This window comes from Oryctolagus cuniculus, chromosome 12 (assembly GCF_051225735.1).
Source record: "Oryctolagus cuniculus isolate XC-2025 breed Fujian yellow rabbit chromosome 12, ASM5122573v1, whole genome shotgun sequence".
In the NCBI taxonomy this organism is placed as follows: Eukaryota; Metazoa; Chordata; class Mammalia; order Lagomorpha; family Leporidae; genus Oryctolagus; species Oryctolagus cuniculus.
Window position 1 is genome coordinate 92,679,723 of NC_142878.1, and position 7,248 is coordinate 92,686,970.

Here is a 7,248-nt window from a genome sequence, read left to right on the forward strand (position 1 = left end):
GATTCCTGGCTGGCACTCCTTCCAGGTTTCCGGGAGCTGCTCACCTGGCAGGACTCCGTCATCGAGCCAGCTCCCTCCCTGAGGCCCCCTTGAGCCCCGATTCTGCCCTGGGTGGCAGGCACACGTGACTCTGACCCTGGGCAAGCCCCAGCCTCCTGCTGGGGAAGACATCCTGTCCACAGTTTGCTGTCTGAGTTGGAGCTGCTGCCCGGAAAGAGCCTGGCACAGCGCCTGGCAGAGTGGACGCTTGGGCGCGTGGAAGGCGACAAAGACCAGCAGCCTGGGTGGGCGCCGCCGAGGAGAAGCAGCGCCTGCTCCCGCCTGTGTGTGGTGTGCACTGAGAAGAAGCAGGCACGGCACTGAATCCTGCCAATTAGGAGAATTCCCCATAAAAATTTAATTCTTCAATAAAATAACAGTGCAAAATGAAATAGGTGAAGCATTTTTAAACTGTAAGTTAATGATCTGTCCTTATAGCCGTCATCATCATAATAATAGCTGCCAATTATGGGATACACAAGGGAGTCGGGGCCAGGGGCGGGACACACATTGCTGGCCCAGCGCCTTCCAAGGCCGGGGTGCTCGTGGTGCCCCACCGGCCGGCAAGTCCAAGGCTTGCCCGCACCTGACCAGACACCGCTGAATCCCCCCATCCTTCTCCGTGTCCAGGCCTTTGCAAATACACTCGGAGCAAGAGATAGAGAAACCCAAGCCAGAACAAGGACTGTCTCTCATTCAGTTCAGCTGTCACCAATCACATCCAAGGTGGAAGTTAGTGCTCCCTCCCCCGCCATCCGTTCCCTGATGCCTCCTCTGCTTCCAGGCCAGTTCTGCTGTGTGTCCTGGGATGGTGACTCAGCCTCTCTGTGCCGCTGCTGCTTCTTCATCTATAAATGAAGTTGATGATGATCGCAGCTACCTTTTTTGGATTTTCTTTTGGAAATTAAACAAATTAATCCCCTATTATTAATCCCACAGTGCCCCTAAAACTGTGCCAATGGATGGAAGACCTCCCCCCGCCATCTCTACCTCTCTCTGTAACTCTTTCAAATAAATAAAATAAATCTCAAAATTAGGAAAAAATTGGTTGTTCCCAACAATATATTTTTTAAAACATTTATTTATTTATTTGAAAGGCTGAGATACAGAGAGATAAGGAGAGAGAGGCAGGAAAAGAGAGGTCTTCCATCCGTTGGTTCACTCCCCTAAATGGCTGTGCCAGCCAGGCCTGAGCCAGGCTGAAGCCAGGAACCAGGAGCTTCATCTGGGTTTCCCATGCAGGTGCAGGGGCCTACGTACTTGGGCCATCTTCCTGCTGCTTTCCCAGGTGGATTAAAAGAGAGCAGGACCGGAAGTGGAGCAGCCTGGTGCTCCCATGGGATTCTGGCACTGCAGCTGGAGGATTAGCCTTCTACACCACAGCGCTGGCCCCAACCATGTGGTTTTTCAGGAAGACAAAACCTGTTCCTCTAAAAGGGCCATCAGCCCCTACCATCTTCCCAGACCTCAGTGCTCACTGCCCCGTGTCCAGCAGGCCCCCAGCTGCTGTGGGTCTCCTCTCTCCCAGGCTTCGAGCAACAGCTCCCTTGTGGTTCCCCTCCAGACCTCCCTGCCCAGCCAAGTCTTGGCGATACATCACCTCTCTCTGGGATCCACCCCTGGGCAGCCCCGCCTTTCAGCCGGACCTCACCCTGGGGCAGCAGGTGTGGCCCCGCCCCCGCTCAGCTGCAAGCTCCTAAAGGTGGCCTCGTGCCTCGGCGCTGCAGGCTCCCAGACCCCCGTCATCTCACGGTGAGCACAGACAGACACACAGCCCACGCTTGCCTGGGGTCCACGCCGCTGGGATCCACACTCTCCCATCCAGCTGAGCTGGTTCTGTTTCGAGTGGGAGCCATCTCTGGGGCCTGATCTGCCAGTCTGAGCAAGCAGGTAGGCTTACTCGGGGACAGGGCAGGCCAGGGGTGGCCAGGTCAGCGGCTGGAGGAGAGGCCGGGGAGGGGGACAGCGGCTCTGCCTGGGGCCCTCGCATTTCTGTCTTGTCTTTCCCCTCCCCCACCCCCAGACTGCAATCTTCCAAAAACCTCTTGTCAAAAGTATTCTGGAGGTGATAAAAGTGTCACCAGAGATTTGCTCATTTTCTAAACTGTCATTTAAAAAAAAATTTATGGTCAGGGGAAATAGGGGCGCTCGGGGAGGGGGGTTGGGCAGGGAGAGCAGGAGGATGATTGGACATTAGCCCCTCCATGAATTAAAGGTGCTCGGGGAAGGAAATTGCTGCGAGTGGTCGCTGTCGGCCGTTCCACTGGCCGGGAGCAGACGCATCCTGCACTGCCTTCGCGCACTCTGCTCCCACCCGTGCTGCACCCCTGCCCTCCCAGCCGATCCACACAGGCAAACACCCCCGCCTGCAAGCCCACTAGGCCCTCTCTCCCCGCTCCGGGAGCTTTCTCCCAGCCCTGCCCTTGTTTGTTACCCACATCGGTGCCTAATTCTTAGTCCTCATGATGTCTCCGCTATGGGGGAGAAGGGGCTGATCTCATTCTCCCAGAATCGGGAGATGCCAGCAGGGAAAGGCATTTAAGTCCTCGTTTTACACAAGGGGAGCCTGGCGCTCCGAGGGGACGTGCACAGGGCCAAGGTCACACACAGGAGAGCCACCAGAACCCACCTCTGCCATGGCCCACAGTCCGAGTCCAAACGTCCCTTTGTCCCCCGCTGGCTGTGGCACCTTCAGCAAGCCACTGAGCCTCCCACGCCCCAGGCGCCTGGGATGCCGAGGGTGCTGGTGCTGTAAGTGCTTTGCTCCGTGATATTTTATCATCACCACTGTCACGGTCATTGCCACAAGAGGGATGGTCCTTGCCCGAGCAGCCACAGCGCTCCAAGCCCTGTGTAGCTTTGAGGGACTCTGAGGCGAGCAAGTGCTGCCCAGCCCTGTGCTTTACAAATGTGGGGGTGCCTGGGGTTGTTCGCTGGCAGCCCAGCCCTGGCTCCTTCTGGGCAGGTGGCCGGCTCACACCTCCCCACCCACTGGAGGCTCAGGGGTCCTGTGTCTCACTTTGCAGGCTTCTGGCCCTTGGGGAAAAGGCAAGAGGGCGTGCCCACGGGGTTGGTGACAGGGTGTGGAGAACTCAGCAGGTGCTGACCCACTGAGAAGAGGAAGTGAAAGGGCAGGTTGCAGGCTGTGCCCCAGGGATGAGGTTCTGGGGTTGAGCCTGACCAGCAAGGGGAAGAACTCGTTTCCCACCCCCACCCCCAGCACGGGAGCTCAGGGACTTGCAGGACTGAATACTCCTCAGACAAATTCTGGGAGCTGCCTGTCTGAGCCGGAGGCCCCACCCCCACCGGTCCAGGGGCACAACATTGTTTTCTTCTCCATGCTCTCCAAGCTGAGCATCGGGTGAGGGGCAGAATCCAAGGAGCGCTGTTCCAGACCCAGTGCACATGCCGCATGGCGCCAAAGACTCAAATTCTCCACCACTGAATGTGAAACTGCATTGTGAGCCCAAGAAGCCTGGAGAAGTCGCGGAAGCTTCTTGGAGGAGGAGAGGTGCCCAGGTTGGGTTTTGCAGGCACGGTGCACACAGGTAAGGGAGGAAGGGAGACACAGGCAGGGAGTAGAAGGAGGTGTTGGATAGGTGAGGGTCTGGGGGCCATGGCAGGCCTGGCCAGAAGGCGGGAGGGGGCTTTCTGGGAGCTAGGAACAGGACTCTGTAGGCCTCCAGGGCTGTGGGGGTGCAACTGGTCAACAGCACCCTGGGCCATCCCAACAGGAACCGGAGGAGGGGACAGCTCAGGCCCAGGGCTGCGGGGCCCCAGGTGCTGGCTCAGAGCGGAAATGCAGCTCCGTGGCCAGCCTGGTCCTACCCTCCTTGGGCCAGCAGGTTTTCTCGGGGGTGCGTGCTCCGTTCCTCCGTCTCCAAGATGTGTGTGATTCTCTCCCTCCCTCTGTTCGACTCTGCCTTGCTGTGTGCCTCTGTGGCATAGTCCTTGTCTGTGTGTGCCTCTCTCCCTCCCAGTGCCTCTGGCTGCCAGCCCCCACCCCACCCTTGCCCTGTTCTGTGTGCCCTCTGGCGGTCCCAGGGCCCCTCCCTGTCACAATTCAGGCTGACAGCCTGCGGGGGTTGCGCTCCTCTGACTTTAATCTGGGGGGTGCTCTGACTTGGGTTTCTTTGACCTCTTCTGCCTTTGATCTTTGTCTCTCTTTGAACCCGGTGTTGGTGGAAGCCTATTGACTTCAGATGTCCCACACTCCCAGGCGGCGCAGGCGAACACCACGCCAGGTCCGGCGGGGCTACGCCCAGAAACCGCGGGGCAAAGATCCTTCAAGCCCATGGAGCTCCAGGCTCACGCCTGCACCGGGCTGGCCTGCACCAGGCTGGGCGAGAGGCTGTGCACACGCCCCGCCCCCACCCCCGTCCATCGAAGGTCGTGGGCCCCCATGCGCATAGGGAGCAGACCCTCTTAGAGGTCTCGCCCCAGCCCTGTCATTGCAGCCCAGGTGACGTTACGTAGTCCCAGCTTACGTAAAGTTTCCATCTATGTATAAAATGCCCAGTGATGACTTAACACAACAGGAGTCTTCAAAAATCTCATGGGAAATGCCCATTATGAAAAAACTGTGCATAGATTTCAAATGTTTGCACCAAAATAAATTTATCTTTTGGAGTCAGCCTCTGGTTAAGCTGCTGCCTGTGATGCCAGCATCCTGGACCAGAGCGCAGGTTCGAGTCCCTTTCCAATCCATCTTCCTGCTAATGCACCTGGGAAAGCAGCAGACGATGGCCCATGAGCTTGGGCCCCTGCACCCAGGTAAGAGACCTGGAAGAAGCTCCTGGCTCCAGCCGTTAAGACCATTTGGGGAGTGGACCAGCAGATGGAAGACCTCCCTCTCTCTCTCTGTCACTCTGCCTTTCAAATAAACAAATCTTTAATGTTTCAATTCCATTTTTCCATAAACTTTTTGAGTACTCACACATAGCAAGCGCTCAGAAACGTTCCATTTTCTCCAGCTTCCTCTCCCCCTCTGCAGAATTTCACTAAATGCAGGCTCCGTGGTAAAGGGACATGCCCGTGGCTATGCCAGGGCCCGGCCTGTTGTCCCCACCAGCTGAGTGCAGTCATGCGTTGACACGGCCCTGCCACACCTCTGTCCTGTGCCTGCGGAGCAGCTCCAGGGCTCCCCAGACCCCCCTCCAAGCTCTGTCATTCACTGAGACACCAGGCCAGGGCAGCCACCACAGTGACAAGTGACAGGACACCAGCAGTGACACAATCCCAAGTCCTTCCCGCAGTAGCGACTGTACCCCCTGCAGACAGGGGACGGTCACGAACAGAGCCCAGATCACTCCCCATGGCCAAGGGCAAGGGCATCAGGGCCAGCACCAACCAGCACATGGCTCCAATGCCAGGAGCCAACAGCACAGCCTTCGGCGCCTGGGACTCTGCAGGTGGGGGCAAGGGCCTGGGAGTCTGCATTTGAACAAACAGTCTGAGATACGGCTGGGTGGCAGTGATCCTTGCTCGGTTCTCACCCCGGAGCAGCAGGAGAGGTTTGGCTGGCCGTGACGCAAGCCTGCTCCTTGCTGGGCAGTGAGGGTCAAGGGCAAATCAGACAAGCTGGACGGGGTGCAGCTGGGCCTGGAAGTGTGGGTTGCCTCCTGTAACTCATTCCACGGGGTCTTTGCTAGATGTGGAAATGACCTAGGGGTCTGCACACCTGGATTTACCTGGGGGGGCTTCAAAAGCTGCTGCTGATGCCTGGAGCCAGGCCACAGAGATGTGTGGCCGGGGCACACGGGAGCTTGAAAAGTTCCAGACGGTTCTAGCAGTGCAGCCATATTTGCACCCTGAGGTCGGAGCCTGTGCGTGCCGTAGCACAGATGCAGCGCAAGCAGGGGCGTCCGTGTGAGTGTGGGTCTGAGTATGCGCGGGGCGTGTCTACACACGTGTGCCTGTGTGCGTGTGAGAGAGAGACCAGGAGGCCGCCCTAGGGATGAGGCCCCTCCACTCATAGCTTGGATCCGGAGGGAGACACGACATAGTCAAGGCAGGACCCGCAGCCTCCACCCCGTGCGGCTTGGCCAGCCGTTCTGAGAGCCGTGGACTCCTCGAAGCTGCTCCCAACCAGTGAGCCCTGCTTCCTGCTGCCCAGGCCCAGGGAGAGCACCTCCCCTCCAGGCGTTTCATGTGTATGGGACACGCCAGCAGGAGGAGGAGCCCAGCCCAGCTCTCATCCCCTGAGAACAAACCTTCCTTCCTTCTAAAGTGACCCTTGGGCTTACCCCCATGGCTCCCTGGAGAGCTGGTGTTGGTCTCAGTCCTGCCTTTTATCAGCTCTGTGGTCCTGGGCTTAGATAAGCCTCAGTTTACTCATCTGGCAAATGGGGATGCCCCCTCCCCCAGCCTCCTACACGGAAGAAGCTGGAGGCTCAGGCCGCAGGGGTGCAGGTGAACAGATTCAGAGCAAATCAAGCAGTCTGTGCACCTGCAAGAGACGGCCCAAACCACCACATTCTCGAAACCTCTTCCTTGCTTACCCACTAAGCCCCATCACCCCCCACTCCTTCAGGGCTAAAGATATTCAGAAGACTGTTGACTTTAACCCAGGTGTCTGCTGGGAGGGGAGGCAGGGTGGTGACACACACAGTCCCTCCTTATGCCGTCCCCACGCACCAGCGGGGCCTGTAGCCCACTCTGCAGCAGTGGTGGCCCCAGCCACGAGGGAGGACCTCGGGAAGCAAGGGGAACGGAGGAGGCAGCCGGCCGTCCGAGGCTTTCTGGGCAGCAGGTGCAGGGAGTGCTGGCTTCAGTGCCCTGGGCACCCGGGAGTGGCCTGTGGGGAAAGAGGCCATGGCCTGCCCCCGGCCCTGGAGCCTGGTGGATGGAAGACTCATGCGACTGTGTGGCACCTTCCTTAACATCTCCAAACATGGTGCTGTCGGTATTCAGTGCAGATACAAACCATTCCCCTTTGGGGTCCTCTACATAAAAGGAGGTGAGGGGCCAGCACTGTGGTGTAGCAGATAAAGCCACCGCCCACAGTGTCAGCATCCCGTATGGGCACTGGTTGGAGTCCTGGCTGCTCCACTTCTGATCCAGCTCTCTGCTGTGCCCTGGGAAAGCAGTGGAAGATGGCCCAAGTCCTTGGGCCCCTGCACCCACGTGGGAGACCCAGAAGAAGCACCTGGCTCCTGGCTTCAGATCGGCCCAGCTCTGGACGTTGTGGCCATCTGGGGAGTGAACCAG

General features: G+C 58.4%; 1 long non-coding RNA gene across 1 annotated transcript; it reads left to right on the forward strand.

The window, feature by feature from the left end:
• Positions 1-1,730: 1,730 nt before the first annotated feature.
• LOC149123165 (uncharacterized) lies at positions 1,731-4,924 on the forward strand. Its single transcript, XR_016218561.1, has 3 exons — positions 1,731-1,929; positions 3,390-3,587; positions 4,259-4,924. It is a non-coding gene; the product is annotated as an uncharacterized LOC149123165 (long non-coding RNA).
• Positions 4,925-7,248: the final 2,324 nt, after the last annotated feature.